Here is a 13,324-nt window from a genome sequence, read left to right as displayed (position 1 = left end):
TGATTTCTTTCTTTAACAAATATAGATAAGAAGGATTTGCAACTGCTATGATTTCTACCGAAGAAATTGCACTTGAAATGAATATTGAACCCGAATTTCGCAAGAAACGTGTGATATATAGGAAGTAACAATTTAATGTGCAATGTTGATAATGAAATCTCAAAATCTTTCGAAGAGAAGAGTTGATTACTTTTATACATAATAAAAAAGGCTATTTTTTTCACTTCAAAATAGAGTTGAACAATTCGAAGCATACGAAAATATTTTTGGTTTTCTATTTAGTAGTAAAAACTAAGATCGCTAGATGTTGAAAATTTGAAAAAATATTGCCTTAATTTTGGTTGTTCCTTAAAGCATAATAATCAATTCGATATTGATAGTTTAGATTTATTTCTGAATTAAAAATATTTAAAAAATCGTACAATTAGAAGATAACAATTTAATTGATACATTGCTTATGGAATAATGTTAATAACTCATGTTAACGTTGCTTCCGCAGAAAGAAGTTTTTAAAATTAAAATTGATAAAATCTTACCTAAGAACAACAATGTCACAAGAAATGTTAAGGCCTCATTTGTTTTTTTTAAGATTAAGACGTCTGAATCTGAATACACATCTGAATATCAAGACGTGTATTAAGATTAAGACATCTGAATCTGAATACACATATGAATATATTAAGATGTGTATTATGATTTGAATAGAAATAATTAAGACTGTTTGATTTTTAACATCTGAATGTATAAATTTATCTTTATTTGAAAATTAATAAATATAAAATTCAAATGAAATACTAACTAATCTAATATTCGATCAATAAAATATATAAATTTTTAGAATATGATAGTTGTTGGTGGTGATGGCTGACAGGTGAATGCCGATAGAGGCGGCGGTTGGTGGTAGTTTTTGTTGATGATGGTGGTTCATGCTAGTAGCTGATTGGTAGTGGTGGCGATTGTGATTGAGGATGGTGGTGGTGGGTGTGATAGTTAATAATGGTGGGTGGTGGTAGTAGTTGTGACTAAGGAAGGTGGTGGGTGGGTGGTGGTAGGTTATAATAATGGGCAGTGCCGGGTGTGGTTGTTGATGGTGATGGGGTGGTCAGTTGTGGTAGTTGAGGTGGATGAGTGTTGATTGTAGGTGAAAATAATCGTAGTCGGAGTGGTGGGGATAGTGGATGGTGATGGTCGATAATGGTGGCGGCTATGATTGAGGATGATGGTGTCGTGGTGGTGGTAGGGGTGGTGGTGGGGGTGGTAGTGGTGGTGATGGTTGAGTATGGTGGTGGTGGTAGTTGATAATGGTAGGCGGTGGCGGCAGTTAATAATGAATATGTGATAGCATCTTAATGAAATTAAGTCTCTGTTATAGATCTTAATCATACAGACCTATTCAGACCCATTAAGTGGTTGTGAAGTAAAAAAAACAAACACACTTAATGATTAAGATCTGAATAATTAAGATTCAGATTTTAAAAACAAACGCACTTAATGTCTGAGATCTGCATGATTAAGATCCAGACCTCCATTAAGTGTAAACAAATGAGGCCTAAATGTATTAGTTATATTATCAACTGAGAAATACTTATTAGGAGTTATTGTTGGTAAAAAAAATTATTTATAACTTTGTATTTAAGAAAAGCTAAAAAATAGATTTCAAATAAAAAAAAAATTAAAAATTAAGGCCCCTCATAAAGTTTGGCTTTAGGCCATAAAATTGGTTGGGCCGCCCCTGCATATAACATGACATTTTGCGTTAAAACTGATTGAAAATAAAGATTTCTAGAAAACTACTCCCTCGTAAAACTAAATTATTTTTATATAAGAAATTATAATATATTTTTTAAAACAGACTAATCGTATGACAAATAAATTGAGACAGAAAAAATAATATTTTGGGGTTTTAGTGCAAATATTTAAATCTTATCTATTAATATCCATATGCAAATTTTATATATTAGTATATTATTTTCATCAATATTACTGCATGTGTTATAAATTGTGAACAGGTGTAATGCTGTTAATATCAGGGGAAGATGTAAAATAAGCTTTGAAAATGCCCCAGAATTTTCATTATTTACAAATTTCTCTGGTAGCAATGAACGTAAAAATATTGAAAAACAGGGGCAAAAATATAAAAGCTTAAGCTGGCATGTCGACGAAGACATGTCTGTGTCAGCTGATACACTCGCACTTCTAATATAGTAGAAATCCTTATATTTTTACTCGCATAATAATGCGTATATTATTATTCATAGTTATCCTTGATATAAATGAACAAATTAGAGGAAAAGATCAAAATTGATTTTTAAGTGCTTACCTTTATTAAAATGGTCCGCAAGGTTCTAATAATCCTCCAAGATTTCAAAAATCATGTATATTTAATCCAATATAACAAAATATATGTTATAAATGGAATTTGTTATATAACAATATAAGAGAAAAGTTGGGAGAGAGAATTTTTATTGATTTGGGATGAATTACAATGGAATATGACCCCTCTATTTATAGGAAAAAGTGACTTAGCCACCAAGTAACAAGCCCTAAAATCTCTCTAAATATAGACATTCACCTTAAATACAATTCTATTTATAACACTCCCCCTTGAATGTCTATTCAATAAATAATGTGTCTCGTTAAAACCTTAATTAAATAAAATCCAGTGGGAAAAAATTCTAGTGAAGGAAAATGAGTACACATGTTTAGAAATACGCCTTTTGGCTGCCTCGTTAAAAACCTTGCAAGGAAAACCCAGTGGGAAAAAACCTTGTAAGGAAAAAAAGTACAACTCGTATTAACTTCCCCTGATGAGAGCATCAATTCACATCTTTAAGCCTTTGCATTACAACCGTGTGCACCATCTTCAAAAGATCGTTGGTAGAGATTCGACAAACAAATCAGCCATATTAACTTGAACGAATTTGTTTTACCTTGAAATCATCATCCCTAATAGTTGTATTTTCTTAATATGATCTTGTTGGAATCGTCATTTCAATATCTTCACATAGAGGTGAAAACTCTTGCTATCATATTCTCATGCTTATAGTTATAGCAAGATACATTTGTGCACAAATTGCACTTAGGAAGTGAACTTCTAGATCAAGAATTGTGTATGCTTCAAGCAATATAAATCCTCCAGGATTATCATATAAGTATAGTCAAATAAGCCATATAAATAGACTTTAGATGCATATCAATTTTTTTATGTCATTCCAGACATATAATATACATGAAAGTGATTGCAAACACACCATTGACTTTAGAGTGTTTGAACTTCATGTCCAAAACTACATGTCTTTCATATGAAAACAATTCTATTCTAATTGTGTCTTTTTCATTTGGCCAATATTTTCATGTCTGATCCCCATCTATACGTAGCGCTATCATAAATGTCATCGACGAATATTTTATATCAGTTTCAACCTCCTTTTTTTATAAAGACATAACATAGAGATCTCTTCATTCATTTCAGGTACCTAAACCACTCCTAAGATTTTATGAAGTGTTATGTCATGTGATCTTCAAGATCACTTGCCTCCTTATTATGATCATTTTGATCATGTGCACATCTTCTTTATCAAGAAGTTTATTTGAAATCGATTTGTCTATACGCCCTAAGCGTACCACAGACATTGTCCTTTTAGGACTTATTCTAATAGGAGCATTTGCATTGAGAATATAGTTACTTTCTTTCGGTCAGTAAATGTGTCTGACATATTTTTGCAATATATTGCAGATGAATTATCTTTTTATGAACTTCAAGTTCATATTATCTTATTCGAGGATCTAGATGTACAAATGATAATTCTTTCAAGTAATGTTTTCTCAACTGTTTATCATGTCTCCCCCTCATGTTAGAAAAACTAACTTGCTTCTTCAACTTTGAAAATCCAGCTATGTGTGTTATGGTGTTAATGAAAATATACACCGCACATCAATAATAATAGATGGAATTATTTGGTTCATGACTATGAACCACTTGTGAGGGGAGAATGTAATATACTTTCGTATATAACGTATGCCAAATTCAATTATGGCCAATCAATCTACGTTCTTCCAATTTATCCTTGATTGCCTTATAGATAATACTAACTCTATCCAACACATATACTCCATCTGCACTCATCTCGAGTGACCTTGAATCACGAAACTATGTTGTCCCCAAATACCATGAACTATTTCATACCTTCCTTGTGCGCACATTCGCACTCCGTACTGATATTCCCATTATACTAATCCTTCTACGAATCCGAAGTCCTTTCTCATCTTTCTCTCAAGAGTTACACAGCGAGTCAAAACATCATATAACGTTCTGGGCCTCCACTCATAAGCTGCTGCAAAAGCTTGATTCTTAACTGTACTTATAGGCTCGAAATCATTAGGCACCATACTTTACCTCTTTTTGAATCCATTAGAACCGTTACTGAGAGCCACCCGCTCTGACTTGGTACCGAATTTAATAAACTCCATGAATCTTCTATCACATGAATACCCTCTCGGCGAAGAACCCGGCCGAATCACTTCCCTTGGAACCCACACTTATACGAGGCATAGACCCTGAATCCTTTCTCAAATCTGAACATGAGCCAACAAGGCCAACCATAGCACACCATTAACAATCCTTTTGCTCAATTCACCACTTATGTTCTTTTCCCGTAGCTAAAATAACCCATCAACATACTAATAACCAGAAACCTCGCAAATAGTTAACCATGCAACCCAATCATAGGCGGCGGGACTCTCCCACTTAGCTTGAAGCCACTATTACACAACTCTGGGACTCACCGGAATTCTTTATCTCTTATTGACATAACCTTGCGCAATCAACCGCCTAAATTTTTGGATTCTTTTTGTAAAACCCCCTTTTTATACTCTGAATCATCAACCACATTTGCACAAGCGATCTCTTTGCTGAATAACCGATAGAATTCTTCGCAAAAGCCTTGCCAACCACGCGACCGCTAACCTATTCACAGGGAATAACCCACTTGTAGAAAGCTCTCCCCGGCATTCTTCTAACGCTGCTGCACGGGGTACAATCACTACGACATCAATAACCCATCCTGAGTCTGAGCTCACTCTCCAGCTGCACAGATCCATTTACCCCTCGTGGACATCATTTAGATGTGCGGCAACATCCTTCCAATTCAAAGTTATGCTGCATCCTTCTTTCTTTTAGACAGCTCCTTTTCATTATATCAAATCTCCTGCCGCATAATAGCCCATACTTCAAATTAATCCGTAGGCCCAAATCGCCAATCACCAAATTCCCAAATCACTCCAGGCTCTCCCACTTTGGCGAAACTCGCTCCTTTAGTCGACTACTCGACCTTTGCTTCCTATGCCTGGCCTTCTAGAAATTCTATCCACCACTTGACACTCTCCACATGTCCTCCCCCCTCCTTTGCTGCTCAGTTGCTGCCTTAAACGAGATCTATCTCTGTGGCACTTGGACCCACATTTGCTGATAACTTTAAACATTTCCGAAGATCATCTTCCTCATACCGTCGACATTAGAAACATTGATTCAATCCTTAACTACCGCACCCTGCGATATCTGGTAGCCGCATTTTCAATATTACTTCACAATAGCTTACCCCAAGGGCGAATTTGTAGAAGATCATAACACCGGCGAACTTAGTACATTCAATAGGGACCACTACATCTCATCATAGAAGAAAACTCCACCACGCTTGCAAATACCAAGTCTCATTACTTCCACCAGCCCACATCTGACCATTCTTAGTCCGATTGCCTTTCCCCTGCCGGGAATAAAATACTGAATTCTCTAGATTATGCACTGAGTCAACCTCCCTTCAAGTCATTCACTGCCCCGACACGTGGGCAACATCCTACCATCATATCACTACTGCGGAACAGTCATTCATAAGCATCATGGCAACTTGTGCCTAGCCTCAAAGCCCTCAGAAGTACCGTTACTGAGCTGGAACATTAGAATATCCTTCCGTAAGGTGACGATAATAATCCAATCAACTACACCGGGAGAAACATCCCGCACCACATCCGTAGTACCATTATGATTCTTCAATTCTCGATTTATAACAAGCGCTTTGCGTCGCATAAGATTGAGTATGAATGAATTAAAGGCATACGCCTCCAAGGATCAAATCGCACGATAAGGAATCAAGAATGGAAGTACTCCTAACAGTCCTGCAGCCTCCCGAGGATAAGTACAGACGTCTCCGTACCGATCCGCGAGACTCTACTGAACTTGCTCATGACTCGTGAGACCCTAGGAACCTAGTGCTCTGATACCATGTTGTCACGGCCCAAAATCCACTAAGGGTCGTGGTGGCGCCGGGCACCGCAGTCAGGCAAGCCAACCAAAAATGCATAATTAAATTCCAATTTTAGTATTTGCGGAAATCATTTTTCTTATACGTTAAATATTATATAATAAAAATTTTACAAAAATGAACGTAAAGTCGATAGAAGACTTAATACTGAATAATCCAAAAGTCCTCCCAGAACCCGGTGTCACAAGTGCATGAGCATCTACAGATCCGTCCGAAATACAGTGGACAAGAAATAAATACAATACACTGAAAGGGACTATACTAGCTGCGGATCGCCTCGAATAATGCAACTCACCTAGTCCCAGAATCATCCGCGCTGCTACGCCCAGAAGGCCACTAGGGTTACATATACATGTGCAACAAAAATGCACAGAAGTGTAGTATGAGTATGAAAACAACGTGTACTCAAATAGGAGCACATAACCAATTATTTTACCTATGGGGACAATTCCCTCTTACAAGGTTAGAAAAGAGACTCACCTCGCTCCGAAGATCCATAACCGGCATTCCACGCCCTTCCGAAGACTCTAGTTGATGCACCACGCTCCAAAACTAGCCAACGGTTACGCAATCCATTAATAAATGCTCAATTATTCATTACAATCTAATTTATAGCAATTCATAACCCCGATCGAAAAGTTGACCAAAACGCCTCGGGCCCACGTGCCCGGAATCCGAAAGTTTTCGAAGATAGAGATTACCCATGACCTTAGGAACTCAAATATATAATTTTCACTAAATTCCATACTCAATATCGTGGTCAAATTCGAAGAAATGCCAATTTCTAGGTTTTCCACCAAAACCTAAATTTTTCCATAATTTCCTTGCCTAAATCTATGTATAAACTTTGTATTTAACTCAAAGCTAGCATAAATTACTTACCTCATGATGAGTGACGAAAATGGCACCTCAAAGTTGCTCCCCATCGACGCCAATGGAAGAAAAATGGGGTTGAAATGAACCCAACCCCGAATTAAAAGACCTCACTGCCTCAGCTGTTTCCGCACCTGCGGTCCCTTGACCGCTTCTGCGGTTCCGCAGGTGCGGTTAAAATGCCGCATTTGCGGTCCTCCCTAGGCCGCCCTCTTTCGCTTCTGCGATATGCCTTCCGCAGATGTGGTCCCGCTTCTTCGGAACTCTGACCGCATCTGCGGTCCACTCCAAGCCGCTCACTTCCGCTTCTGCGACCACCTTTCCGCAGATGCGGTCCCGCTTCTGCGGAACCTTGACCGCATCTGCGATCCTCAAGCCTTTGACCAAAAATCGCTTCTGCGGCTCCCTTTCCGCTTCTGCGGTTAACCCACCGCAGAAGCGAAAATACCAGCAACCAGAACCTTCAGTTGTCCAAAAATCCCAATTTCGATCCGTTAACCACCCGGAATCCACCCGAGGCCCCCGGGACCCAAACCAATCATACCAACCAGTCCCAAAACACATTACGGACTTGCTCGAGGCCTCAATTCACATCAAATAACACAAAAATCATGAATTACACCTCGATTCGAGCTTCATGAACTTTAGAACTTCTAACTTCTACTTTCGATGCTTAAACATATCAAATCAAGTCCGATTGACCTCAAATTTTGCACACAAATCATATTCGACATTACGGACCTATTGTAACTTCCGGACTCGGATTCCGACCCCGATATCAAAAAGTCCACTTCCGGTCAAACTTCTCAAAAACCTTCAAATTTCAATCTTTAGCCAAATGGCTCCAAAATGACCTACGGACCTCCGAATTCACTTCCGATCGCGCTCCGAACTCCAGAATCACCATATGGAGCTATTCCCGGACTCGGAATCCCAAACGGACATCGATAACACTGAAATGCACTTCAGGCCAATCTTATGAAATTTCTTTAAAAATGCTAACTTCCACAATAGGCGCCAAGACGTTCCCGGGTTATCCAAAACCCCAACCGGGCATATGCCCAAGTCCGAAATCATCATACGAACCTGCTGGAACCTTCAGATCTCGATTCCGAGGTCGTTTACTCAAAATTCCAATCCCGGTTCATTCTTTCAACTTTAAGCTTCCGAAATGAGAATTCTCTTTCCAAATCAACTCTGGACTTCCCGAAATTCAATTCCGACCACGCGTACAAGTCATAATACCTGAAATGAAGCTGCTCATGGCCTCAGGCTGCTGAACGGAGCGCTAGAACTCAAAATGACCGGTCGGGTCGTTACACTCCAAGTTTATTATGATATGGATTTTTATATCAATAAACATTCAGTTTACTGTGTCATGCAATAAAGCGGGTAGTATTCATATACATATTACCCCACTACAGTTGTAGTAATATAGAGAATCTTCATTATTTATAGTCTTAATATAACCAATCGCTTTCGTGAATACCTTAGAAACTCAATAAGTTTCTCTGAGACTTACAACGACACAATACCCTATTGATAATCAAATTTCTCCAAAATAGTATAATTGGCTCTTCCAGAGCTCTCAATTAATTTTGTACTACCACATATTCATCAACATCTATATGGTGAATAAACTTTTAAAGAGAAAATTATACCATTATGGTCATGGTCAAAATTATATGCAAGATCTGTTTCTTGCATTACTGTTGTCCTTTAATAATCACATTGTCAAAATATTTTGGCGTACAATAGGTACGTGACCAATGACCATTCATACCATAATAATGATATTATTTTCTTATATCATCTCAAACCTCTTTCTAGAGGTGAGTGTGGCATATTCACTACCACTAGCACGTTCATATTCTTCCGAGAATGAATATGTATTCATAAATCACATGTTATCACATTCACATCATGAATGGGTCATAGTCATGTATATCTGCTTTACGAAATCTCATGTCAAATCGATGACAAATATTAATTTCACAGAGTGAAGGATTATTTTGAGAATCCTTATTGTTCTCGTTACAACAATGATAACGATTATAATTTCGTCTATTGCCACGTCCATATCTATTAATACCTTCACTGTAATAATTTTGTCTTCTTTCAGACTTATTACATATTGCTGCCACATTCTTTTAAGGGAATGATAATGAAGCAAATTAATGGGACGAGTTTTCACTTCTTTGCCCACAATCATACATGAATTTGATTATGGCAAGGCATAGAAATTTTACCACTTTGGGTGATTATAATTTCTTACAAACTCTATCAGAGTTATAATCAAAGTTTATTGTCTTTGTTTGTATTTAAGATCAAATTATAGAATGTCAAGACTTTAAAAGAGAAAAATAAGGTAAAATGCTTACCTTCAATCCAGAATTTATTCCTGACGGAAGTTCATGGAACAACTGACAATCATTATGCTTAATATTATATACAAGTTGAGACCATGCATGTATCCCAAAGCCTGGTGACGAAAGCAGATGCCTCTACTTAATTTGGTAGAGTCTTGTGCTGATAACGTGTAATAAAATAATAAAGAAGAATATTACAAAGAAAGAGAGAGAATTCTTATTACTTTTTGGGATGCATTATAATGGAATATGACCCCTCTATTTATAGGGGAAAAGTTACTTAGTCACCAAGTAACAAGCCCTAAAATCTCTCTAAATATAGACATTCACCTTAAATACAATTTTATTTATAACAGAATTATATTTAAGGTGAATGTCTATATTTTAGTGAGATTTTAGGGATTATTACTTGGTGGCTAAGTCACTATTTCCTTATAAATAAAGGGGTTCTGTTCCATTGTAATTGATTTCAAATCAATAAAATTCTCTCTATATACTTTTTTTCTCTGCAATACTCTTTTCTTCTTTTTATTGTTTTATAACACGTTATCAGCACGAGACTCTAACCAATCGAGTAGAGGGCAATTATTTTAATTTGGGATATGTACATTGTGCTCAACTTGTACATAATATTGAGCATGATGATTGTCAATTGTTCAATAAACTTTCTTCAGGAATAAATTCTCCATTATAGATTTAAGGTAAGTATTTTATCTTATTTTTCTCTTTTAAATTATTGAAATTCTATAATTAGATTTTAAATACAAGTAAAGACAATAAATTTTGACTATAACTCTAATATAGCTTTTGAGAAATTATAACCACCCGAAGTGGTAAAATTTCTATGTCTTGCTATGATCAAATTCATGTATGATTATGGGCACAAGAAGTGAAAACCTGTCCCATTGAATTTGCTTCATTCTCATTTCTTTAAGAGGATGTGATAGCAATATGTGATAAATCTGAAAGAAGATAAAATTATTACCGTAAAGGTAATAATAGATGTGGATGTGGCAACAAACGAAATTATAATCATCATCATTGTGGTAATGAGAACAATAAGGATTCTCAAAATAATCATTCACTCTATGAAAGTAATATTTATAATCAATTTGACATGAGATTTTGTAAAGCAAAAATAGATGATTATGGTCCATTAATGATGTGAATATGACAACATGTAATTTATGAATATATGTTCATCATTGGAATAATATGTACATGCTAGTGGTAGTGAATATACCATACTCAACTCTAGAAGGAGGTTTGAAATGATACAGGAAAATAATATCATTATTATGGCATGAATTGTGATGACCTGATAGGTCATCTTATGAATTAAACCTAATTCTGTGTTCCAACGCCTTAAAAACCTTATTTTATCCCTTCTCGGTTTATGTGCGCAGTCCGGGCGTGTTTCGAGAAGCTTTTATGTTGAAAGTTGAGAAAAATAAGAATTTTTTATTAAAAACTTCATTTGAGTTGACTTCGGTAAATATTTTTGGTAAACGGACCCAGATTCATATTTTGACAGTCCTGTTGAGTCCATATCAAAATATGAGACCTCGGCGTATGCCTAGAATCGGAATCAGAGGTCCCTAGCTCGAGTTATGATTTTTTGTTGAAAATTGAGAGCCTGAAAATTTAATGGTTTTAAGAAAATTTGTAATGTTTAATCTTGTTGGTATCAGGTTCGTATTTTGGTTTCGGAGCCCGGTATAGGTTCAATATAATATTTAAGATATGTCTGTGAAATTTGATGAAAAACGGAATTGGTTTGACGTGATTCGGACATCCGGTTGAGAAAATAGAAATTTCAAAGTGTTCTTGAGAATTTCATTCGATTTGGTGCTAAATTCGTGGTTCTAGGTGTTATTTTGGTGATTTGATCGCGCGAGCAAGTTCGTATGATGTTTTATGACTTGTGTGCGTGTTTGGTTTGGAGCCCCGAGGGCTCGGATGAGTTTCGAATAGGCTACGAAGTGAAAATAGGACTTAGAACACTGCTGGTTTTTGTTACAGGCCTCAGACCTCGCAAATGCGAGGTCAATCATCGCATTTGCGACCTCTGAAGAGTTCGCATTTTCGATCTCTGAAGAGTTCGCATTTGCGAGCTTCTCATCGCAAATGCAAAGAGAAACTGGGCCAGCTCATGTTCGCAAATGCGAAAATTCCTTCGCATTTGCGACGGGGACAGGGGGAGGCAACCTTCGCAATTGCGATCCTTTGATCGCATTTGCGACCAGCTTAGTTCGCATTTGCAAACCTTTCTTTGCATTTGCGAAGAAGGCAGGACTAAGGGAATATTCGCAAATGCGATGCATTTCTCGCATTTGCGGGCTTCGCATTTGCGAAGCCTAGGTCGCATTTGCGACATCTGCAGCTGGGTAAATGAGACTTGGATGAGATTTTTCATTCATTTTTCAAATTTTCAAAACCTAGAACACAAGAGGCAATTTTTCTAAGACTTCTTCTTCCCCGAATCATAGGTGAGTGATTCTTAACTAGTTTATGTCAATCTTTCACTTCATTTTACAAGATTTCTACCTAGAATCTAAGGTTTTCATGGTGGAATTGGGGATTTTTTCGGTAGAAATTAGGGATTTCAAAATGGATTTAGACCTCAAATTAAGGTCGGATTCCAAAACCAATTATATATCCGGACTCGGGGGTGAATGGGTAATCGGGTTTTGGTCCGAATTTCGGGTTTGGACCAAGCGGGTCTGGGTGTTGACTTTTGTTGACTTTTTCAATAATCACCTAAATTGAGTCCTTTGTTATCGTGGGTGATTCCTACGTCTTGAAATGTTTGGTTGGTAATTTGCTAGATATTGTTGGTTTGGAGGCGTGTTTGAAAGGCAAAGCCGTGATTGAGCTTTGAGTGGCCTTGAGTTTGAGGTAAGTGGCTTGCCTAATCTTATGTAGGGGAACGCCCCTTAGGATTTGGTACTGTTTGATATGCGAGCACCGTGTACGTGAGGTGACGAGTGCGTACACAGGCTATTGTTGAAAAACCTCATTTTCATTAAGAAAATATATGTTTTCCCTTTAATTGAGTAACACTAGTATATGTAACTATCATGTTTAGTTTATGAAAGCATGCTTACGTGCCTTAATTGTCTTAATTGTCTATCTGAACACCGTGGAGCATGTTTTAGTGAAATTTCCTGTTCTTCTTTGACTCAGACTTAGTTTGAATTGTGGTTTCTTGTTGTAACTGTTATATCTGTTTGGTTGAGCTGCATATTTACTTTGAGACTACGGAACGGTATTCCGGGAGATCATCTTGTACTGCATATTTACTTTGGGATTACGGAACGGTATTCCGGGAGATCCCCAGCACGACATATTTACTTTGGGACTACGGAACGGTATTCCGGGAGACCCCCTGCACATTTTACGTTTGGGACTACGGGACGGTATCCCGGGAGATCCCCTTGTTGCTATTACTGTGTTTTGAGATGTTGGTTTCCACTGAGTTATATTCCTGTTAGATTTTCATATTTATTTTACTGTAATATTCTTTCTGTCTTATTTCATTATATTTATACCAATAGGCCCCTGACCTGATCTCGTCACTACTCGACTGAGGTTAGGCTTGTGGTGTACTCATGCCCTTTCCTGCACATGTTTTCCGTGTGCAGATCCAGGTACTAGCTATCAGCCTCGAGTTTAGCTGTGTGGTTGCTGCTTCAGGAGACTTCAAGGTAAATCTGCCACATTCGTAGACCTCGGAGTCCACTTCTATCCCCTATGTTCATTTTC

The sequence above is a fragment of the Nicotiana attenuata genome, unplaced genomic scaffold, assembly GCF_001879085.1.
Source record: "Nicotiana attenuata strain UT unplaced genomic scaffold, NIATTr2, whole genome shotgun sequence".
NCBI lineage: Eukaryota > Viridiplantae > Streptophyta > Magnoliopsida > Solanales > Solanaceae > Nicotiana > Nicotiana attenuata.
This window is presented reverse-complemented; position numbering follows the sequence as displayed.